At 36.0% G+C, this 26,378-nt stretch overlaps 1 protein-coding gene across 1 annotated transcript in view; it reads right to left on the reverse strand.

The window, feature by feature from the left end:
• RIT2 (Ras like without CAAX 2) overlaps positions 1–26,378 on the reverse strand; it is a 505,620-nt gene that overhangs the window by 226,141 nt on the left and 253,101 nt on the right. The gene's annotated exons all lie outside the window — the stretch shown is intronic.

The following is a 26,378-nucleotide window of genomic DNA, read 5'->3' on the forward strand; positions in this document are numbered from 1 at the left end:
GTCTTAGTATATTTTAAATGGTTTAAAAGCTAGAGCTGAACCAAGATTTTTGGGACACCCTATCTAAATATGTGAATACCATGTCCTCGAGGTATTTACAATCTAGCAGCGATTATATATATAGATAAATGTAATGTGAATTAGTCTGTAAGAAATGTCTATAGCCGAGTAAACTCCACTGTGAAATTGGAAGGGAAGAAATATGTTTTTGTTTGTTTGTTTGTTTTTTCACCCGGGGGAGGGAAGCAAGAATCAAGAGAAAATTTCATGGAAGATGTAGCATTACAGCTCAGCCTCGAAACAAAGTGTCAATGTGCAGGGAAGAGAGGAGGGGGCATTCCTTGTGTTGATCTTTGACATACTTTGGAGGTAACAGTGTAAATGTCATAGAGTTATCTGTCTCTCTGATCAGTGCATAGAAAAGAAGCAAGGAATTAGGTTGGATTCACACTGGTACCATGAGAACTAAAAAAAAAATCTTTAAGCCTATTTTTCAATTGAAATAAAACTAATTATATTACCAACTTCATATGTATACCATAAGGAAAACACTTTGAAAATTATAAAGCAATCTACACTTCAATAATTTCAGAAGCCTTCATTTCATACTTGAGTATTTTGTCCATAATGAAGACCACAATCCTTCCACCTTAGTAGAAGGTTTCATTAGTTTGTTGTAGCCAAAAATTAACACCAACTGCTGGTCAACATTTTTGTGATGAATTTCCTCTAGTTTGCCTTCTAGGAGGTGGTCTTATATGAGAGAGAAACAATACATCACTCTGCCATGATACAGAGCGTTCCCGGTTGAAGAGCTTCTGTAGAATACTTCCCACTTGCATAGTCTTCAATGAACCTAAGTTTCACCTTTATGCCAAAGTGAGACATCAGAGGAGAACTTTAGAGTAAAGAGCACTCTATGATTATGGGTAATTATTGATAAAGCAAGGTAGTGAATAATCACAAACTGAGAATGAGGTTAGCAAGAAAAGAAAGCAGGGAACAAAGGATAAAACTGTTAAGCATGTTCTTTGTTAGAGGACAGAAAGTGTAGTATATAGTTACATCCCCACTATCATGAGATGATATTGATCTTGTGTCATGATGTGCATGTTCATTCCAGTTCATGGAACCACACACTTGCTCTACATTCCCTGATATCATGACTCCCAAGTTCTCTTTATTTTTATTGTTGGAAAGGAAATGATGTGTCAATGGTGCCTTCCTTCATCAGAGAGCCCAGGCAGGTAAAGACTCCAGCTAATTAACATTTATGGCTAACAGTTCTCTTAAATTCAGGTTTTTGTTGTTGTTGTTTGTTTTTGTTTTTTTTTTAACTTTAAAAGTCCTTTCCTTATACTCTTGCCTCTTTTGAGGTCCCCAATATCCTTCCTCTTCTGCCCTTCCTTTTCACTTTTCATCTCATACCCTCGCTAAACTTCTAAGAAATGTCACTTCATCCTCAATTTTTTTTTCAGTCTTTCTATTTTCTTGCACTGATGGTAACCTGGATTTCTCTGGAAGACAGCACACTTGTTACCACTGCTCCATTTTTGACTCCTCCCACTCTAATGTGCCCTGATGCCCTCATTCAGGATGAGTCAACATAAGCCTTCCTTTCTGCTGCCACTTACAGATACTTCATCCACCATTAGCATTCAGAAATCTCTAAGGACACTTCTGGCACAAAATCTATGATCTATCTCCCACCCAAGAAATACGGGCACCCCCCAAAGCTTTACATTCAGTCCTTTCTTTAGTTATCTATACAATACTTTCTCTCCATGGGTTAGATGGTCACCTTTATGGAGTTAACTCCTAATTCTAGATAGCTAAGTCTTAATGTCTCTTCTGAATCCTAACTGCATTATCATTCACTGCCTGTGAGATCACAAAATGTCTGTAAGAAACTCACTATCTTCTCTCATAGGTTCACCCTTTCCTTCAATTTCTCCCCATGCTTAAATTTAGAGTGATCATATCATATCATACTTATCACCCTATTCGAGTTCCTCATGACATCTCAACTAGATTATCACTATAGCCTCCTAATTGTTCTTCCATTTTCTCTCCTCTTTAATGCATTTTGTAAGTGGCTACCAAAATAATCTTCCTAAGGTACAGATTGATAGGATCAAATCACTCTTCTCTCAAAAACAAAACAAAACAAAACAAAACAAAAAAAACATAAAACTTTCAGTTTCTCCTCATTGCCAAAAAAAAATGAGATCCAATCCCCTTGACATTCAATATCATCCTACTTTTCTTCCTGCTCCCCTTCATAATTTTTTTAAATTTTGAAATAAAATGCTCTACTAACTACTCCCTGTACCCAACATTATATCTCCTGCATCCACAAATGAATGAAAAATGTATTAAGAATACCAATAAAAGCAAGCGATGTAGTCCTTGCCCTCAAGAAGCTTACACTCACTCTATTAGGGGAAAACATCATGTACAAGACGGGGCTTTGGTAATATTGATTTGAGTTCTATTTTCTGAGTCAGTGTAACAAATGGGAAGAAGAGGGAGAAGGATACTTAAGCAGCTGACTAGCAAAATTTCCAGGGAGTAGTGTGGTATGTCTATGTCTATGTCTGGGACGGATATGGTGAATTTTCACCATTCAGAAGTTTGTGTTCCCAAGGCAGAAGGTTGGAGGACCAGGTCACAAATGGAGTTTGGAGAGTAGGAGCATTGTTAAGAATTGTCTCCTATTACTGAAATAGAGTGACATCTTATCACCACCACTCTGAATCTTTATCTTTTTTCAAGTCTCAGGTCAGAGATTAACCATTCAGTAAAAACATCCATGATTCCTCCAATTTTTACTGGTCTCTTGCTCCTCAATTTTTGTTATATGTACTTATGTATGCTGTGTATGGCCAAATTAAAAATTGTAAGGCTTTTGAGAGTAGGTAATGTCTTTCCCCTCTCCTTCAGATTCACACAGCTTAACTGGCTAAAAAATAGTAATTTCTTAAATGTTTATGGAATTGAATTGAATATTATTTTGCTGGGAGGGGAGACTTACATTGGCAGTGGATAAAATTATAACTAGAAATTTAAGCAATAGTCAATGGGCGTGTTGAGGGGATTGCTTTGGGAGGATTGATTAGGAACAAGGGGTTGGGGTGATCTTTCAAACATCCCTGAAGTGATATGAGTTAGTTTGCTGCCTATATATTTTTATGGCTTTTCCTAGAATAATTACAGAAGTTTAGAGCTTAAAAGGACCTTCAAGACCAACTAATCCAGTACCCTAATTTTACAAATGAGGGAAAGTAGAAGGGCACAAACCCTGCTGTGTTTGAATATATCATCCTATATTTACATATTCATATTTCTACATTCAGTTATGCCCCATTTCGATTATAAAGTATTATGTCTGCCTTTAGAAATGCAAATCCACCAATTTTCCTAATCACAGCAGACTTTGGCTTTTCCTAGAGTATGCTTATATGGGGACCTACCTTCGAATGGTTAGAAATCACAGGGAGGTTTCTTTGCAAAGAGACAATAAAATATGTTATAAAAGGATTCCATCCACTGCATATTAGTACTTTCCAATGTGATAATGTAAGAAACCAACTAAAAATGAGAAGAAAAAAAAACACCTACATAATTAAATATATTTGCTAATTGATTTAGAACATGTCATTGAGTGCCAAAAAAAATGAATAGATAAAGGGAAAGTATATTCTAGGTCACATAATAAAGAGTCTCACTGAGCAAACAAAAAGCAGTGCTCATCACCAGGGACTGAATGGTAACATAAATTTAGCTTTTGCTTTCTCAGCATGCATATGTAAAACCTTAGTTCTTTTGTTTTGTAGAAATCAAGGTATTTTATCCAGGACAGATAGAGCTGGCAATGATCTTAAACGGTTTAAATGATGGAACTGTGGTTCAGAGCAGGTTATATAACTTCCCCAAGGTCATATAGCAAAGCAGTCAAAGTCCAGGTGAAATCATAGGATGAGAACACAATGCAAATAATTTATCAATCATGATGTTTTGTTTCAGATGTTTTGAAAGTCTAGTCAGGTTTTTGTTTTTCACTGATGATTTTTCCCCTTTTAAAAGTCTTCCATATCTTGCTTCCTTTCCTTCATATTTATTATCATTCTAATCCAAGACTTTATCTTTAAGCAATGTCTGGCCAACAGTTATCTAATTGAAGGTTCCATGTTTCCTCTTTCAGTATATTAATTTATTCATTCATTCATTCCTGAAATATTTATAGGGTGCCATCTATGTTCAGAGCACTGCATGTAGAGGATGATCTTATAGAAATAATGATTACATAAGTCTTGATTCCTATACTCCAGGAACTTAGATTCAAGTATGTTTCTTATGAGCAAGAGTCTATTGCATAGCTCTCTTTGTAATATCTACACTTTGGGAAGTCCCCTGCACATTGTGGGTGATTTGATTAATAAATGTTTGTCATATTTAAAGCTAACTCTATACCCAACAAAAATACACATATATGATAATGCTGCATCCCCACAACTTTTCAGACAATGTTCCTACTACCAATTCCCTTCAATTTAAACCAATCTTTCCACTAAGGAAATCATTTTCCTTTGAAATTATTTCTACCAAATGTCAATCCCTCCCCCATTATAACTCAATTGTAGGGCCTGGAAGAGAGGTGGGCAATCTCTTTGCTTACAACTGCTACTTCCAGACGATTCTTCTATCTCCATTCTCAATGAAGTTTCTTTTTTTACAGGTCTCTACAATCTAGGTTTGTAGAATTTCCTCATCCTCATGGCACTTCTTTGAGATCTAGGGTTATTCTTCCAAGTTTCTGAAATTCTTTAATTAATCTGGTTTAGTCTTTCTTTTTACTCCAGATTCTGCCATCATTCTCGAAGACTGTTCTATTTACAATGATAACTCTTCTCCAATATCCTGACCTATTCCTTCTTTAACCATCATTTCCACTATCTTCATTCTCCTCCTCTACTCTGCTTCATTTACTTGTTACCTAAAGTCATTATATTTATCCATTAAGCAATTTTCAGAATCTGACACTTGGATATTCCTCTGTCCTATAATAAACCCTTATCTTTTTTAATCCTACTATCCAATTTATAGGAAAACTAATCTTATTTTAATTTTGAAGTTTCCTTTTTATTGGGAGATTAACAATAACTAAACAACTTTACAACATGCAGTATAATGAAGAACATAAAAGAGCATTGACTATGAAATGAAATATTAACTTCTATTACATTCAAGTTTTTAAAAGTGTAAATTAAATCAAACACAGCTATGACACAATTGAGTTATCTGCTTATGTTCCATTCTGGACCTTTTTTTTGTTTGTTTACTTTGGTGAACATAAAAAAAAAAGTTTTCCTGGTATTCTTTTCCTTCTTTCTTTCTTTCTTTTTTTTTGGTATCTCTACCAACTAATTCTACCCCTAAATCCAAACTCTCCCTTTTAAAAATGACATCAAGTCAAATCAACACACTGACCACATCTGAATGTTTTGTTTTGTTTTTTATTTCATTTTACACCTCTAGTCCATCTTCTTTTTACCAAGATATGTGAAGCATATTTTATCAGTAGATTTCTGAAGTCATGATTGGTCACTGTATTGATTCGAATTCCGAATTCTTTTAATGCTGTTTCCCTTTACATTATTGTGGTTAACATGTAAACTGCTCTCCTGGTTTTGCTCATTTTACTCTATATCAGTCTAAGTTTAGTCTTCCCTGTGTTAAACATTCCATGAGCCATAATTCATCAGCTTTCATTTACATGCAGCAATTTCCATTTTAAAACTTAATCATAGGGTGAGTTTTTGATCAAAGTATTTCAGGTTGGGGCTCTTCTTTTTTTTTTCCTGCCAAGTATAATCAATATTGCAGATGACATATGTCTTTAGGTATATGCAAAGTTCATTGTTACCTGACTATCTTTTCCCTTCACTAAGAAAATGAAGAATGACAAGGGCCTAAGGGAAGTTCTCACAAATGTTAACAATAGTGCATAATTTAAAAGTACACTTCCTTTCTGAATGTCTTAAAGAATCTAACCTAGTTAAATTAAGAACTGAAAGTGAAAGTATTGCAACTTAAGTTGACTAATATGGTAATAATTATTCACATTAAAATAGTGCTTTATAGTTTATAAAGCACAATCTTATCTATTAGCCCATTTGATTCTCATACCAATCTTGTGTGGAAACTGAGGATAACATTCAACAAATATTGTTCAAGTTCTCATGGCTAGTAAATAGCAGAGGTATGTCATGACACTATATCAGACATGGGGAATTTATGGCTTCCAGGCCACATATGGACCCCCTAAGTCCTCAAGTGTGACCCTTAGACTTAATCCAAATTTCACAGAAGAAATACCCTTAATAAAAGGATTTGTTTTGTAAAACTTTGACTCAGTCAAAAGGCCACACCCAAGGATCTAGTAGGCCACACGTGGCCTTGGGGCAGCAGGTTTCCCACCCCTAGCCTAGATCTTCTGACTCCAGAAAGGATTACAGTGTCAACTGAACCACTGTGATATACAGTGGACACTTGATGAAATGGCTAATTTTAGCTTGCCTTCCTGGAAAATTGAGGTTGAAAATGATTTATCTCAAGGATACTGTTGAGGTTTAGGAGTGCTGGGACCCCAAAATCACAATATGCAGGTCCTGCCCAAAAGAATTAGACCCAACCCTGCTTTCTGCCAAAGACAAGGTTTATTAGAACATCAGTCATACTGGGCAGACTCTTAAGGTGTCTGGAATGTTAGTGAGCTGTTGGCTAGATTTTAAGAATCTGAGCAATGACTAGATTATAAGAATCTAGGCATCTTAATGGACACAAGATGGACCTTATATATAGAGAGACTATGGGAGGGATCTAGGGATCAAGTAATCTGTGAGGTAATAGAATTACAGGGACCAGGACTAAGTGGCCAGGGGAGAATGAAGCCTAGGTAGGATTAAGGGTAGGAAGTGGCCTGGGGCCATAGGGAGGTCTAGGCTAGGTTAAACAGAGAATTGTGAGGTTGGGTGTAGGCAATAACAAAAGGGATTATAGCCTGAGGCAAATGCCAGAGATATGGCCATGTGGGAAAGTCCAGGGTTTTTCTTTTTTGGGGTCTAGCTCTCATCTTCATCAATATCACAAATCAACTCTTTTCAACCCGAATGATTTAGAAATTTTCAAGAATTTTTTTTTCTATATTGTACAATTTTTTCTACTCTATTTCTAAAGAATATTTCAGTGCAGCTAGGGAATAGTGCCTTTAGACTTGATTATACTATAGAATGGCAACCTGGCCTGCATACTCTGAAGTCCAAAGGAGCACAGAAAGTTAAGAGTACTCAAAGAGAGGTTGGAATATTCCAGTTAACAACCAGTCCCAAAATTTAATGATGAAATTGAGGAGCCATTCTTATCTTTGGCTCAAATAATCAGACAGTATCGCTTACATGCTTTACTTTTAAGTCTGATTTCTTCTATTTGTGACAATTCAGATGAGTACTGGCATGATTATCTCTATCTAACAAATCTACTGACTTGGAAAAATAAAAGAATGCCTTTTCAAGTTAAATTTCCACAGGCAACTCTATCTTTGAATGAAACTAAAACCTATGTCTACCATCTCATAGAATTCTAGGATTTTAATCTTTGAAGGGATCTGAAAGGTGAATGAGTCCAATACCCTCATTGTGCACAGCACACAAAGTGACGCAGCTTGTAAGTAGCACAGCCAGAGGTGCAACTCATGTCTGAGTTTCGACCAAATTTGACTAAGCTTAATGTTCTTTCAAGATGAATGTGGTTATGATACTCTCCAAAGTTTAGGGGTTCAGGGGTGCTGGGACCCCTAAATCACAACATGCGGGTCCTGCCCAAAAGAATTAGACCCAAGACTTCTTTCAACCAAAGCAAGGTTTATTAGAACATCCATCATATTGGGCAGACTCTTAAGGAGTCTGAACATGGGTAAGCAGTGGTTAGATTATAAGAATCTAAGCAGTGGCTAGATTTTAAGAATCTGAGCATCTTAATGGAGACAAGATGGACCTTACATACAGAAAGACTGTGGGCGGGATCTTGGAGTGGCCAAGTAGTTTGGGGTGACCGGAGGAGGGTTCTAAGGAGATCTGGATGGGAGTGGCTAGTAAGCTGGGGTGAACAGAACTCCTGGGACCTGAACCTCTTGGCCAAGGGAGAATGGAGCTTAGCTAGGATTAAGTGTGGGAAATGGCCAGGGGCCATAGGGAGGAAAACAATGGAGGGGAGATTGGGTGTAGCCACAATGAAAGGCCAGTTGATGGGATTATAGCCTCAGGGGAAGCCAGAGATTTGGCCATGTGGGAAAGTAGAGAGTCCATGAGGTAACAGAATTACCAAGGGTGGGAAATGGAGCCTAGGTGGGACCCAGGGTGGGAAGTGGTCTGGGGCCATAGGGAGGCAAGACAATGGAGGGGAGATTGGGTGTAGTCATAATGAAAGGCCAGTTGATGGGATTATAGCCTCAGGGGAATGCCAGAGATATGGCCACGTGGGAAAGTCCAGGGTTTTCCTTTCTGGGGCCCAGATCCCAACCCCATCACAAAGATGCACAAAGAGATAAGAATTCTTGTGTTCCCTCGTATTTCCACAAGTTAAAAAGCATTTTCAGAAGTTAACACATTTAATTCTTAACCTAGAAAAGAATTTTTAAGAATAATGCTTTTCTTCATTTTTTCCAGGAAACAATTCCTTTAATGCCTATATCTACTCTCACTGATTATAATCAATTAATTAATCAACAAGAATTTATTAGGTACTTACTCTGTGCCAGTCGCTATACTAAATGCTGGTGCTATAATGAAGTGAGTCGAGGGATGGCCCCTTTAATGCAAAAAAAAAAATCAACAACCACTAAGTGGTGCTTAAGGAGGGACCTATTGTTGTCCAATCTATGAGATCCAGAATGAATTGGGTTTAAGGCTTGGTCTTTGAGAGAGAGAGATCTAGCCAGTAAACCCAAGTGAACTAGGCCATCAAAGTTTACCTTCCTTTGGGCAGAACACCCTCAGGTAAGGGGAGAAGAGGGAAGGGGAAGAGAGTGGAGAGAGAGGAGAGGAGGGGAAAATAGAGGGGAGGAGAGGAGGAGCTGAGATGCCCAACTGGAACTGGCCAGCATGGTCCAACTACACACAGGTTGTGCTTTGTCCTTCTTTCTCAAAGAGGACCATGACATCAGGGAGATGTGGCCATGACTTGCAATTGACTTAATTTTTGATGGCACAAAGCTACCTAGTTAGCTTGGAGTTTACTGGCTAGATTTCTTTCTCGGAAGACCAAGTCTTAACCTCAATTCACTCTGGAGCTCATGATGGATTGGACAACAATAGGTCCCTGCCCAAGCACCACTTAATGGTTATTTTTTGGGGCCCTCCAGGCTCAGACTGAATGTAAATAGTAACTGTTTCTCTTTTGACCAGCAACCCTGAGGGTCTTCCCCTCCCAGTTTGATTTTTTTTTTTATTAATGAGGCCATCCCTTGACTCACTCCTTAAAGAGACCTATTCACTGAATGGGCATTGCCTCACTCAAAATGAGAACCTGAAAAGACTTTAGCTTAAAAGGGCCAGAGTGACCATTGCATCCTGAGTCTTTTCCAGTAGTCCTGATGAGTAGCTGGCCACTGGACCCAGATGGCTCTGGAGGAGAAAGTGAAGCTAGTGACTTTGCACATCCCTCCCTCACTTAAATTAAAGTCAATTGCAAGTCATGTCATCATCTCCCTGATGTCATGGCCCTCTTCAAGACTGAAGGACAAACAATACAACAACAACCTGTGAGGGTACTATAATAATCCTTACCCCTCTTTGAAAAAAAAAAAGTAAAGCAGCCCTCTGCTCAAGGAGGTTACATTCTAATAAGATATAATCACCATCTATATTTATATGTAGAGGATCATAAAATACTAAATCATCTTTCTCACGAAATTTAGCTGTCAAATATATTCTCTCTTGTATTATTCATTATTTTTCACAGAGGTTGCCTTGTCATTTAACTCCTATGTATACTTTTTGAGGACAGGAGAGATGTCTTATTTTTCTTATGCATCCTCCAAAGCAGCCAATTGTGCAGAATTCTGAGTAGATAAGTGGTGCTGATAGGGTTGGAATCTGGGTCCCAGAAAGGAAAAACCCTGGACTTTCCCATGTGGCCAAATCTCTGGTGTTCCCCTGAGGCTATAATCCCATCAACTGGCCTTTCATTGTGGCTACACCCAATCTCCCCTCCATTGTCTTGACTCCCTATGGCCCCAGGCCACTTCCCACCCTTGGTCCTATCTAAGCTCTATTTCCCTGGAATTCTATTACCTCATAGACTACTTGGCCACTCCTAGATCCTCCATTTCCCTGTAATTCTATTACCTCATAGACTAGTTGGCCACTGCTAGGTCCCTCCCACAGTCTTTCTCTATATTAGGTCCATCTTGTCTCCATTAAGATGCTCTGATTCCTAAAATCTAGCCACGGCACAGATTTTCACAATGTAGCAATAGCCCACAGATGCTCAGATTCCTTCAGAATCTAACTAATATGGAAAATCTTCAATAAACCTTGTTTATGGCTGAAAGAAAGTTTGGGTCAAATTCTTTTGGGCAGGACCCATGTGTCACGATTTTGGGATTCCAGGACCCCTAACCTCTAGACCTCAATAGTGCTACATCTGTGAAGCATTTCTTGCTCCCTCTCCAAATAATAGCATTCTGTCCCTCCTCAAATTATCTCATATATTTTTCTGTTTGCATATTGAATTTCCAATAGAATGTAAGCTCCATGAGAGCAAGAACTCATGGTAAGAACTAATAGACGCTTTTAAAAATTGAATCAACAGTGGCTTTGGGATGATTGAATGATCTTAATATAATCATTGCATATTATTTGCAAAAACAAAAAAGCATTTGTGATTTGACAGACAATGCCCAGGTTTTAAGCTTCAGTATTTTGTTTTTGTTTCTTTGTTTCATTTTTTTTTCATACAAATAATAATTTTATGCTACCAGTGCAGAAATAGGTTTTGGAGGTCAGAATGGGCAAAGCAAAAGGGAATGGAATGTATTTCCTTTATTGCCAACAAGGGGTCAATAGAATTAGACAGGAAGAGATGAAAAAGATTATGCAGGTAACAAAGAACTCCGTAAAATTTCAAACATATCTGAAAAGCAGTCTTGATTATCAACTAACCATGAAATTTCCTGCCTTACCTAACTGAGGGTTGGATCAAATCTGTTCAACATTTAGGTTAATGACATGGAAATTGGAGTAAATAGGACATGGGTGGAATTTTTCAGAGTTAGTATACAATTGCAAACAGCAGAGAGGAAAATGAACTGCAGCAAAGAAATCCATGGAGATTAGGCTTGCAGAAATAACAAATTTGATTTGGATTAGAAAAATGGAAAATAATACATTAGGGAAAGGCAATAGTGAACCCAAACTCAGCACTTAAGAGAAAACTCAGAATTGTAACCAGAAGGACTTATGGTATGTAATGGGCTAAATAAAACCTTGAGCAGGCAAGGAGTTGGCCCCTCTTATTTGTGATTGTATAGAGAGTTCTTTCTCAGTGATTCAAGACTGGAACCATAAAAGACCACCTTGTATTAGGGACATCTTAGCTCAGGAAGGGTAGAAACAAATGAGACAGTGTTTAAAGATGAGTCACAAAGATCTTCAGGGACTGAAGGATTTATCTATGAAGGAATATGATTGATTTGCGAGAAAAAGGAAAAAAAAGCTAAATATATGGCCCTTGGTTCGACAAATGTTTGAAATTCAGTATTTGAAAGTTATAAAGCAGAAAGGAGATGATTTATGGAGCATGGCTGAGGGGAAAGAATGAGGAATAATGAGAGGAAAGGAAGAAAAGGGAATTTTAAGTAGAATATCCAGACAACTTGATGGTGAGTTCTATTAGTTTCTGAAATAAGTCTCCCTAGGTAAATGGTAGAAATGCCAATCCCAGAGGCATTTGCAATGAGAGTGGACAAACTTAAAGAAATCTATTTCATGAAACAGTTCTACCTGGGATGGTGGACAGCAAAAATGACATTATGAAATAGGTCTTTCCCATATCTAGGTTTCAGGATTCAGTAGGGTTTACAGTATTGATGGATGCCTCCAAAATTTGAAAGTCCTTTCCTTCCCTTTCAAGATAAACACTGCTGCAGAGCTGCAAAAATAGTAAATAACAAGATGAAAAAACTTCTTCTTTAGAACAAATCTTTTCTGCCCCCCAACACCCTTAGAGGGAATTGTGTTTCATCAAAAGAGCACATTTTTCCTAATTCAGAGTTGTTTGGTATCCTTTGCTGATATATACACATATGTGTATATGTGTATGTATGTATATATGTGTATATGTTTATGTGTATACACTGGATTTTAGCTTAGGTATATCAACCTGTTCAGTTGTGGTTAAGTTAAAAATCTATTGAAATAATGACATGGTATCACACTTTAGAAGAGGGCTATTGGTAATGAATTGTCAAGTTGTCTCTGAGTTCTAAGTGGTCTGAGAAAAATCATGCATTTCTTAGGTAGTATTTATGCCATATTTGGCCTTGAGGAAATGTTGAAGGGAAAAAGAAAAAAAAAAAGAATAACCACTTCTGGATTGCTTTATTCTACTTTGTTCATATTAAAACCAAAAATCCTAATGATTGTTAGAGGACCTAAAAGATTTTGCAGCTTTGGGCTTGTTTCACAGGTAAATACACAGGTAGCACTATTTGTTGGGCAGGAGAACACAGAGGGCTCCTAACATAGCTGTATACCCTGCTATCATTTGATACATTTTAGTTGTCTGCTATATGATACTCATTGTTAATTCTTTGGACATTAAAGTATACCATATCTCCCAATGCTCTGGACTCACAATATATTTCCTTTTACTCTGTCATTAAATCTGCCACTGAGTGACATTAGGCAATACCATCTCACCTCTGTGGACTATAATTTTCTTGTCTTTAAAATATAGAACTTGGACTAGATCAAAGTAATTAAAGATATATATGAATATAAAATTGTATTTCAGCATAAATGGATTCATTTGTAATCTTACATTTTAAATTTTATGCATTTAAAAACATTATTTTGAGGATTTCAGAGGTGTCATCAGAGGAGTTCAAGACATTAAAAATGGCTAAGAACCTGTAGACCAGATTCCTTCCAGTCCTAATATTACATAAGACACCTTCTCACCTAATTCTGAGAATATGTCACTTACTGAGAAGTATAAATGAAAAGCCTCCTTTCATTCTATGATCCAGAGTAAACACCAAAATTATTTATGGTGATTAATTTAGTTTTGAAAATGAATGTTGCAATTATGGTATCTTTTACATTTATTTTTCTTTCTTTTTAGAAATATATTGAGTTACCCTTCCATTGTTTTCTTTAATTATGATACAGGGGAATAACACTCAGATGTGAACATTTTTTTTTCTACCATGTTACTCATTTTCCTAAAATACATTGCATTTTAGCATTTACACTTGGGATGATTCTTCCTAATGGGTGCTTTTGTCTCTAGGCATTCAAGATTACATGCAATTTAGCTCTTTATTGACATTCATTCCATGAGACATTTTTCTGTCTTCACCTAGTTGTAACTATAGATCAAATGAATTTCACAGTCTCTTAAACAGTATTTTACAACTACTATTTTAATTTCTGTTCTATTGCATTAATTTCCATATTTGCTCCATCTTCTTACCTCTTGGTACCAGTCCTGAGCACTAATATAGTATGACATTATGATATGTTATATAATATGATATGGTACAATTCAGTGCAATGTAATCTAACACTATGATGTAGAACATAGCATAATATAATATAATTCAATACCCATATCATCTATCTATCCATCTATCTGCCTCAAATCTTAGTGTAGTTTTAAGCTTATTAAAGAATAAATCCCTGTTACTCAATCATGAGTATAAACACAGATATCTGTGTGTATGCATATATATAACAAATATATGTTATGTGTATGTATGCATATGAATGTGTGTGTAGGAAGTAAGTATCTATGTATGAGAATGATTTCAAGGTGCGTGGAAATGTTCCCCTGTGTCATCAAATACCCCCTCCTAACTTTTCATTGATATATAATATTCCTTTAACTAACAATAAAAAATTTCACTTTATAATTTTGAAATTCTTAGGAATGATTTTGCTCTGTACTATTAAAGAATTAAAACAAAAATATATTTTCCATATGAATACACACATTTTTGTCAGATCTTTTTTATGGCAGCCACTCTTTCTATGGCAACTAGAAAGAATAAGAGTATCCTTTGGCACTCACAAGGAATGGCAGAACAAATTTTGGCACATAAATATAATGGAATATTATTGTTCACCATGAAATAAGCTATTCAGAGAAATGAAGGTGGACATATGAACTGATGCAAGATGAAAGGACCAGAAATAGGGAAACAATGTGCACAATAACCAAGATAATGTAAATGAAAAAATAAAATACTTAACTAAAGCTGAATGATATGTGTGTATAATTTCAATGACCATTCTTAGCCCCAGAAAAAGATAAGCAAATATATTTCTCCCCCTTCCTTGGAGAACTGGACTACAATGGGTGCAGAACATTGCATAAGCTATCAGACATGGTAGCAACTTTCACTTTTTTTCCCCTTTTTTATGAGAAATGACATAAGGAAGGAAGAGTATAAGGGGTATATCTAAAAACGACTTGTTTATAAACAAATTGTACCAATAAATTTTTATTTAGTGAGTTAGTGATTTTTGAGTAATGACTTCCTTCCTGAAGGTCAACAATGGCTTATTTCTTAAAGAAGCAGTAAGTTCCAGTAAAAATAAAATAAAATAAATTGAGAGACCTCCTTTCAATTCTTGTCTCTATTATTTCCTAGTCCTGTGACTATTTCATCAAACACCTTTATATCTGAGTTTCCTCATTGCTACAATGAAAGGTATGAATTAAGATTTGAGTCAGAAGACTGAATGTCTATGACTTATTCCACCCCTTGCTACCTATGTGACCTTGGACAAATTATCTCATTTTTATAAATTTCAGTTTACTATTTTGTGATATGAAGAGTTTGAATCATGACCTCTAAGAGGTAGGTCTTAAGTATATTGCCATTAGATGCAAAGACTAAATGACCTCTAAAAGCAGATTCCTCTGAACTATTATTTATGTTGAGTAAATTGCAGTTTTCTGTTTGGAAAGTAATTTTTTGTAACCTCTTATTAAATGGAAATTGTGAACTCTTTATTTGTTTGATCATTCATTCATTCATTTATCTGTTTATCTATTGATCAATTGATCTATTGATCTAACTACTATCTTTTTGCCCAGACCTGCTATTTCATTAGTGTAAGACACTCATGCTATCAGAGCAGATTAATATATCTTCTCTATCTTATAATTTTAGAGAATCGCCTAAGGACACTGAAAGGTTTATTTGCTTGCTTAGGTCTGAGATGCCACAGAAATATAGAACTCTGGAAACCCAGGAAAAATTATTATCCATTAAGCCATGCTAATTGTCACTACTATTCTTGTTCTTAAAGTTTTTGGTTATTTCTTATTCCCCACTCATTTGACCACTTGGTGTCATTTGTCATTGTTGACCTTGTCTCCACTCTTATTAGAAGTGATTTCCTCACTTTTATGTAATATCCTTTTCCTCTACCAACTTTTCTCACTTCTTCTGTTACCTTGATTTTCATTATCTTTCTTTCCCTTTAGAAACATTGCAGGACATCTTGAGGTTTACAAGCTAGCTTTCTTTCTTAAGGAACACCTTAAACCTGAATCATTCAAGTGCTCACTGATTGGCCCCACTTGGTCATTGTTTGGGCCTTGATTGACTCACAGTGAATGTAAATAGGAATTATTTCTGCTTTGGTCAGAAACCCTCCCAGTTTGATTTTTTTCTGGACTAGGTTAAAGAGGCCATTCTTTGCCTCATTTTTTTTTACCTAGCCTTAATCACTGAATGGGCATTGCCTAAGTCAAACTGAGACCTGCTAAAGACCTTAGCTTTAAAAGGCCAAGGTCTCTCACTGCATCTGGGGTCATCTCCAGTCATCCTGATGTGTGTCTGGCCCCTGGACCCAGATGATTCCAGAGGAAAAAGTGAGGCTGGTGACTTTGCACAGCCCTCTCTCACTTAAATCCAATTCACTTGCATGTCCTGGCATCACCTCCATGATGTCATGGTCCTCTTCAAGAACAAAGGACAAACAACAACAACAACAACAACAACAACATGCCACAAAAAAAATTGAAAAGAAAAAAATATCTGTGAATGAACAAGTTGCCAGTACTATACAGTAGCAAACAATTGGTTTGTTGGACTGTTTCCCCATTGAACCTACATTTGTGTTTAGAAATAAAAACAGTTTGACTACTTTATTGAGTTGAACAAGCCATTCAGTCAAAAAGCCAAAATGAGAATGTTTGTTTGTGTTTTGCATTAAGTAGTTTATTTACTGAATTTTCAAAAAGATTACTCTCTTCTGGCACCATTTAGATAAAACACGTCATCCTGTCTGACACTCAGTACATGCAGACAGAAGCATTGGTTTCCTGCCCAGTTCAGGTATGCCCCCACTCTGTTTTGTCTCATGTCATATCTTGTGTTATCTCTATGAATATGGCTTGCCCAATCCATATATACCCAGCCTTAGTCTCTCCCTGAGCTCTAGTTCCAGATAGCCAACTATCTATCGAACGTTTTTAAATGGAGGTGCCTCAGGTATTTCAAACTCAGTATGTCCAAAACAGAACTCATTTTACCCGTCAAACTCATTCTTCCAAACCTTCCTATATCTGTCCATCTAGTCATCAAGGTTCACAATTTCAGTGTCATATTTCATGTTCACTTCCACTCAATCCACATATCTTATCAGTATCTGAATCTTTTAATTTCCATCTCCAAATCATTTCTTGAATACATTTCACTGCCTCCATTCACAGTCCCACCTGTAGTTTGGGCCCTAGTATCTTCTCTTGTGGATTACAACAGCTTCCTAAGTATTCTCCTTGTTTTAAGTCTTTCCACATTATAACCACTTACAGACAGTCATTTTCCTAAAGTATAAACCTGACCATGTCAACTCTTTCCTCAAAAAAGTTGAATTCCTCCCTTTAACCTTTTAGAAGTATAAATGTTCCTGTTGTGCATTTGAAGCTCCTTACAACATGTTCCCAGCTTAAATTTTCAGATTTATTACATATAATTTCTATCCACACAGTCTACAATCCACTTAGGCCCGACATTTGACTCTCTGTGCCTTTGAACTGGATGTCCAACATGTCAAGAATGTATACCCAACTCAGTCCTTCATTTTCTTCAAGTTTCAGTTCAAATGCTAGCTTGACATTGGTCCTTTTCTGACACTTCCTCAGCCCTCCATTGTTAGTGACTTCCCTTATCCCTCCTTGACAAATTTGTGTTGTATCTGCTTTGTATTTATATATTTCATCACACTTGTAAATAGGTCTCTGATCTACATCATTAGAATATAGCTCATTGAAACCAGGGATGGAGTCACTTTTGTTGTTACATACTAAGTGTTTGGCATAGTGCTTGGCACATATTAGACATTTAATCCATGCTTCTGGATTGTTGCTTCACTAATCATCAGTTTGACACAGAAGACCTCCCAAATAATTTCAGTTAGTAGCATTAAGCAGTAAGCCCTACTGCTAAGATTTCTCCATAAATAAAACCTGGTAGAATAGTACTGTTCTTTGATCTCAAAATAAAACTTAAGAACTGGGCTGAGTTCCATAGATTCACATTTGTCATCTCCATATATCTATTTGCCTCTGTTTTCTGATATTTTTCAACATATTGGTACTGAACTTAGCTTTTAATTATAATATGATTATCTGGCAAAACCAAAAGGCTAACAATCACTGCCTCTCTAGCTATTGGTGTCCATTCTTTCTCTGTTATGTGAGCTTTGTGTTCACTGATCAGTTGAGCGCTTCAGGCCCTAGTTTAGGAAAGGACTATCTTGTTCTCTGTGTTCTTTGAAGAGTAAGATTGTCTAATGGGGTCTCAATCATCTGTGTGAACTAGACATGGCCAGAAGTCCTTGGGGGATAAGCCCAAGGTGATGAAGACACTGGCGGCTCAGTACTCTAGCTAAGGCTTGACTTGAAGACTCTTGTCTGAGGCAGTGAAGTAAGACACCCCATTTTTATTTGGCAATAGGTAGGAATCAGCTGATCATGACATACAAAATGATGGATTTTTATTGGACTGGTCAGTTCTTAGTGTGTTGTATAGATATAATATCTAAGAGATGTAATCATATAATTTATTGGACTATTACAGGAGTGATAAGAGAGTGGATTTGCACTACATTTTACAGTAGAGGATCTTTTTTCTGGTCTTATAACAACTTAGTTGATTCAACACCTTACTTCTAAGTCTTTGTTCAAGTTATTTGTTTTCTCTGAGAATATTTTTATGTGAACATGGGGATATTAATTCTTTTAATGCCTGCCTCACAGGGTTATTTTCAGGTTCATGGCTTGTAAATGTTGAAACATTTTGCAAATGTAAGTAATAGGATTATAACCATCAGAAACATTGAACAAAGGATTCAATATGGGACCTGCCAATATAGGGTTCTATCTGCTTTATCATATTATGCATGAGTTTAGGCAACTAAATGAACGATTAAATGGTATAGTGGAAAGAGCACTGGATACAAAGTTAGAGGGCTTGAATTGGAATATTGGCTCTACCCATGCACAAACAGTATGACTACGAATATGTCTCTCATGCTCCCTGGGCATTAGTTTTCTCATCTATAAAGTACGTTGTTGGATTAGATGAACTCTAAAGTCCCTATCACCTTTGTCTATAATCCTATGACAGCCCTTTTTTTCAAATTTATGTTAGCAAGGTGAACATCAACTTTTTACAACTATTAAATGAGGAGATTAGACTAGATGACCTATTAGGAATCTTCCAGCTTTACTGACCTTGTGATTCAAATTGTCAGCTCAGATGTTAACCTTATTACTGATGAAAACACAAGACTAAGAGATCTAGAAACTCTGTAAGTTATAACATCACCACCAAAAAAAACCAGCAGGATAAAATGAATGTAGTGAAGGGAAAAAAAAGGGAGTAGTTCAGATGAAAGTGATTGTGCCACAGAAGGATAACTTTATTGTTACTCACAAAGCTTAGAGGAGAACAAATGTGAAGGGAAAATAGTGTGTTCCCCATTTTCCCCAAATTCCACAATCAGCACATTCTTGGTGGTTCAGATGTGTAGCAGAGTATTCACTTTGAAGACTTAGAGTCATTCTGAGATCAAACTTAAATTTTAGAAAAAGAACAAATGTGATTCTTGTAGTAGACTTCCCCATTAACAGTGAGGCATGGCAGTGAGGGTAATGTGAACCACTAAGATGAGAATATTCTCTGAATTGCCTAGAAATGAGGGGTGAAGAACCAGAAAAGTTAACTCAATCTTTGCTATAGTTAGAAAACAACTGGGGGGTAAGGGATGGGATGAATTGCCCAGTAACCCAATAAATTAAACCAGGGGTGGGGAACCTGTGGCCTTCTAAGTTGTTGGGTGTGGCCTTTTGACTGAATCCAAATTTTACGAACAAATCCTTTTATTAAGGGGATTTGTTCTATGAAGTTTGCATTCCATCAAAGGGCCATTAAACCTTAGCATACACACATCTTGGAAGCTTGATTTAAATTAGGCAAACTGGGTTTCATATGATGAAAATGAGAGCTAACATGATACTTTCAGGTGTATGAATGGTTATTCAGACTTATTATCTCTCTGGTCCAACTGGCCATGCAATAATTTGGGCACTGGTAGAGTCCCACAAATTCTGACTCAGTTGAAAAGTCTTAGTTTTGGTATCAGTAAATGCACAGTCAAGATGAGAGGTGAAATAAAAATATCTTGACCTAATGGTTCAATTTCATCAATGAAAAATTAAATTCAGTTATCCTAAGAAATGAATCCTTTTGTTCTTCAACAAGTGTGACAGTTCAGTTGATAAATTCAGTTGCAGATTCCAGGTCAAATGACTTTTGAATGTTCAGATGGGCTGATTCTTTAAAATTCAGATAGTGAATCTCTCATTGCTCATGACTGAGCACATTAAGAAAATGCAATTGAGTTTCAGTGTGGGTTTGATTTGAGTTTCATATATTAACCTTTGTAACTTTTTGTGACATCTTATGGCTATGATTTATCAACTGCAACTGAACCTTTTTGACAAATTGAAAGTAGAAGAAAGTCAAGGGTAGGGAGAAGGGGATCATGAAGCCAAAATGATGAAAATTAAGGAGTATGATATTAATAAAAGTGAAAAAAGAGAAGGGAAAGGCAAACTGATAGGAGAAATAAAACTCATCCAGGTAACTACAAAATGAGAAATCAAGGGAAGATAAGTTTAAAAAAAAAGAAAAAAGAAATTTCTTAATACTCAGCAGAAGGGAAATATCAATAGCAAAAATAGTGCCTGGGAAGCTGAGTTATGCAGAACACAGAGATGGAATGGAAGTGCCACCTTTTTTTTTTTTTCTGACATAATCTCTTGCCTTTTGCTTCCACTTTCTTGACTGACCCCTTACATTCAGATAGAGATTTTACATACTATAGGAGAATAGTCACCTGGGAAATAAAAGATTCATTCAATCAACCAGTCCCTCTCCCAACATGACAGAAAACCAGCACTGTTTTTCACAGATCTGACCTCATTAGTTACTATGGCACCAAACAGATGATGCCTTTATCTCCTGGATTCCTAAAGATTATGGGTGCTAAATCCATCTTTTCAATGTTTTCCCAATGAACCTTTGATGATAGGCGTAGGTTGAACTATATTTTTATTGCTGTCGTTGTTCAATCAGTAACTGTGGATAAAACACCCTATATCTCTTTATTTTTCTCCTACTGAAATGAGAACCAACCCATAGCACTTCCATTTTTCTCTCTCACCATTTCTATTTCAGTACCTGTCCTAGAATGAGTTGGGAAGAAACATTCACTGTGAGTCTATTTTATCAAAAACTCTATATAATGTTAGGGGAAAAAAAGTACTTTATCTTAAACCAGTGACTCACAACCTCTTTGATGTCACGATGTTATAATACTGCCAATGAGATTCCCTGGTGCTTCTACTACCTTAAAGCTGTTATATGTACATTTTAAAAATTAAATTTATTTTTAAAGAATTTTCTGTTGGTAAATCCAAGATAGCCCTTGAGATAATCTGAGAAGTCCTGGAGTGTTGTAGAACAAGATTTGAAGATAATTCTTTATTTTAAAAAATGCATTGGCCTACTATATACTGCCTCTTTTCAAGAGTATTTAAGTGATTTTGATCCCCACCAGTGTCCAGCACGATGTTCTACCAATTGTGAGTTCTTAATATATTTAATGGATAGTTTGGGGTGAAGAGTTAGATATGATTTGTCCTGTCTTGCAATATAGAGGAATACTTTTAAGATCTGTACCTTGGTGTAGTAGAAAAAGCATTGGACTTTAGAAGAAAGTTGAATTTTGTTCCTAGCTTTGCCATTTGTTAGTTGTGTGACCCTAAGCAAGTCGCTTCAGCTTCTCAGAGCTTTGCTTTCCTACTTTGTAAAACGAGGACAATAACACCAGCAATACTAGTCTCTTAGGGTTTTGTGGGGATCAAATGAGAGATTAAATGTGAAGTGTTTTGCCAACTATCAAAGTATATTGAAATATCTATTGTTATTATTATTATTATTATTATTATTATTGATGATGATGATGATGATGATAGTACACCATTTCCCTCAGGTCACATTTTACTCCTCTGACTTCTGTGCCCCCTTTTTTTTTTCCAACTTCTCAGGACATGAAACCAAACTCTGTACTTTCAAAAAAGAAGTAGAAGCATATCTTGCCTACCCCGAGGGCTTGGAGCTATCTGAACAACTCTGCTATTTATAAAGCTTCATTGGTTTTTCAACTGACTTTCCTGTTCTTCTGATTTCCCTCAGCTCAGCTTTCCATCTGTGCTTCAGCCAGTCTCACAGCTGGAGAGAAATTAAAATAGAGATTGCTACAGCCATACCCATAACTAGGAGGTCTAATTAGATGCTCTGTGACACAGCCCAAAGCTTCAGAGCCAATAAGAAAGGGACGCGTTTTTGTGTTCCGTCAAGGTGGAGGAGTACTTGGTGAAGTGGTTAATCTGGTTTCTTTTTGACTTAAGGGTTACAGAAACCTATTTGCCCGAGAAATTTCCTGAATGAATGGCATTGTTTGAAAACTGTAACTTTACACTGTGGCACTTCAAGCAAGAGTGGGAAAGATGTTACAAAAACGCATTCTGTCAAATAAGGAAAACCAAGATCTCACCTATGCTCCTTATATATTTAATTTATCACCATGCTAGGTTATTTTGGAAGGCAAATTTTTGAATTATCTGGCTTTGTGGAGTTAAAAAGAAATTAAAATTTAATTATGGTTAATGGAAAATGATAGGCTACCTATTTCTTAGTAGTCACATTTTTGGAGTCTAGAGCAGATCACTCTAGGTAATTCTGTCAGAAATAATACCCACTCCACACCACTTCCCCACACACTTTGAACCTTGAATAACATTGTTAAAACCTTTCTAATGCATTTGGCATGTAGTATCATATGCTCTACTTATCTTTGTAAATGACATGCCTTTATGGGTTGTACAGTCCTTCTGGACTATACATTCCATTCCATGATACAAGGATCATTGTCTATTTAATATTTGAATCCCCTCCAGTGTCCAGCATCATATTCTGCCCATTCTGAGTCTTTTAAATATTTGATATATGGATAAATGAATGAACAAATGGATGAGCTACCTGTAGATATGTATCCCTGTTTTCCTTCCTTCCTTCTCTCCCTCCCTCCCTCCTTTCCATTTGTCCATATAGGAAATCATACCCTTACCTGTGGGTGCTGTGCTGAAAGGAATATAAATTTTGATTGCTGAAATCTCACAATATATCTTAGGGCTTGCAGGCTAGATTTCTTTTTTAAAGATCTTGCCTTAAACCCAAATCACTCTAGCTCTCATTTATTGGACAACAATAGGTCCCAGCCCAGCCCTGGATCAGTGTTTGGATTTTGGTAGATCAGAGAGAGCACCCAATTAGCAATTGTTTCTGTTTTGGCTAAAAACCTTGAGGGTCTTCCCCTCCCGGGTTGACTTAGTGGATGGAGCATTGGGTATGGAGTCAGAAAGACCAGAGTTTGAATCTGGCGTTAGGTACTGGCTGTGTGACCTTGAGCAAATCACTTAATCTCAGAAGTTTCTGTCATTATAAAATGAGGATAATAATAGTCCCTAGTTCTCAAGGTTGTTGTAAGATTAAAAATCGATAGTATTTGTAAAGTACTTAACATAGCACGTGGTATATAGTATATTAATAAATGGTCATTTCCTTCCTTCCTTTCTTTCCTTCCTTCCTACCTTCCTCAAAAGTCTCACCCTTTTCTCAAAGAGAGGATAATATAAATACAACATATTTTCATATAAATATAATATGTAATCTCTTAGGGATAGAAAATGAACCTATTATTATATAAGACATAATATAGGGCAGTCCAGGTTAGGAAATTATCTCTACCAGTGTTGGCAGGCACTTTCTCAGTGATTTATGATCCTAGGCTTGCCTACAGTTAAGTGACTCATCCAGAGTCACACAGTCAGTAGGTATCAAAGGTGAGACTTGAATCCAGGTCATTATAGCTCCAGAGCTGACACTCTATCTTGCCCTGTTGCATCTCCCTAAATGTTATATGTGTGTATGTATGTATGTATATGTATGTATATGTGTGTATATGTATGTGTGCATGTATGTGTATGTATACACACATAGAAAATATTTATATTGGTAATCATATTTTAGCAATATTAATATAAACAACATATTTCCTTGTATTTGTGTCTCCAGAGTCTAGCATAGTACCTACTTATTTAGTACATATTTAGGTACTTTATATATTTATTTATTTATTATATATTTATTTATATAATTATTATTATATATTATAATATAAATTATATATATATATATTCTTGCTTGTTTTATTTTTTTTATTTTTATTTTTTAGGCAATTGGAGTTAAGTGACTTGCCCAGGGTCACACAGCTAGTAAGTGTGAAGTATTTGGTCTGAGGCCAGTTTGCTTGTTTTATTACAGTTACTTATTTGTCTAAGTTATGTCCATACTAATCATCCCCTACCAGCAGAATGTAAACACAGACTCCTTGAAGACAGAGTGCCTTGAGCCAACATCCTGGGAAGATGCAGGTTCTGCAATTGTTACAGCCACAGCAATTGAATAATGCTCCCCTTCCCCATTCCCAGCCAAAAAAGTTCTTGCCACAAAAGCCCTTGACACTGTCAAATGGTTTGATATCAGAAACTGATAACATTTTCAATGGAAATAACATTAAACAAGAACCATTAACACCTGCTTTGCCACTGTATCCTAAAGACCATGAAACCTTCCAAATGACTTACTACAGAAACTTTCCATATGTGTTGTCTTTTGAATTAGAATTAGAATTCCTTGATAACAGGGACTTTCTGATATTGGGGAGATCACTACATTGAAATATAGTTGTTTTTTTTTAACCCTTCATTTTGAAGTTTTATTTTATTTAGATTGACTAGAAACTTAAACCTCATTTTATAACTTCCCCTCATTCATCCTTGTTCTTATTATCTATTTATATTGATTAGATGTATTTATATCCCTGGTACTTAGCACAGAGTAAGTGCATAATCAATGCTTAATTCATTTATTTGTTCAATCTTTTTATTTGTAGGAATTTATAGTGTTCCATGCAAATAGAAGGAGCTTAATAAATGTTCGTTGAATTGAACAAACCCACAAACTAGGAAGTTTTTAGCCTTCTCATTTTAGAGATTAGTATCCTGTGTTCATTGACTATGGCATAGAGAGATGCAAAATGAGATCATTTAGATCTTGTTAGAATCAAACTTTCTACTTTAGACTCATTAGAGGTTATGAGTGTAACCTGGGTTTCAAACTTGGAGCATTTTTCATAAGACTCTCCTGAGTGTTGGAGAGAATGATGACCAAATACTATGTTCCCAAGCAAGGTGCTGATTTTGTTCAAAATACCTATTTTTCTTCTGGATCTCAAGAGAACAACTGTCAATGACCAAGATCACTTCAGAACCAATGTGAATGAGGGGAAGTCATAAAGTAAGTCTCATATTTTTACTCAATCTAAAGAGCTCTTTAATAAATAAAACTGTAAAACAATAGAGAAAACAATTTCAGTGCAGTGATGTAACCAGCATCAGAAATGTTCAATCATTCAAGATCTTTATCCTTCTGTTGCCACCCTACCCATTCTCTCTCTGTCTCTTTCTTTTTCTAACTGTATTCTTCTCCTCCCATGTACTTTGTGTTTTCTGCCAAACTAGACTGCACAATTTTCCATATACAATCTATACTTTCCTACTTCTGCATCTTTGCTTGCATTATTCCCTTTCTTATCTAGAATGCTTTCCTATCATCTTAATCTTGTATATGCCTAAGGAGTCTTCCAGCTTTAGCTCAGATATCACCCTCTCTGTTAAATTTTCCATGATTTCTGAGGCAGAAATTTTCTTGACCTCTTCAGATCTTAATCTTGTTCTATTTTGTCAAATAATTCATTTGTGTATGTTCCATATATACTTTTTTCTCTTTTTTTTAGCATTCATTTAGTTATTTTTTTATTTTTAACACTATTTAAAAATTTTTGAGTTCCAAGTTCTCTCCCTCTCTCCCCATCCATTGAGAAGGCAAACAATGTTATCCAATTTAAGTTCTGGAATGGCTAGGCCACCTTCCCCTGCATTTCTTTTCATGTGTTCCCTTGATATTCTGGACCTTCTGTTATTCCAAATGAATCTTATTATTATTTTTTCTAGCTCTATAAAATAATTTTTGGTAGTTTGATTGATATGGCCCTGAATGAGTAAATTTGCTTAGGTAGGATTGTCTTTTATATATATATAAAACATATACTGGGGAATCACTTTTTTTTTTGGTAAATTTGTTTCAGTTCCTTATATATTTAAGAAATGAGGCCTTTATCACAGAAACTTGTAATCCCTCTCCCCCATTTTCCTGTTGTTCTTCTCATTTGGGTTTCATTGTAATTTTTCATGTAATTAATTTCATATAATCAAAATTATCCATTTTACTTATCTCTTTTTTGTTTATAAACTCTATCCATCTATCTATCTGTCTGTCTGTCTATCTATCTATCTATCTATCTATCTATCTATCTATCTATCTATCT

This window comes from Vombatus ursinus, unplaced genomic scaffold (genome assembly GCF_900497805.2).
Source record: "Vombatus ursinus unplaced genomic scaffold, bare-nosed wombat genome assembly UNPS02014791.1, whole genome shotgun sequence".
NCBI classification, from domain to species: Eukaryota; Metazoa; Chordata; class Mammalia; order Diprotodontia; family Vombatidae; genus Vombatus; species Vombatus ursinus.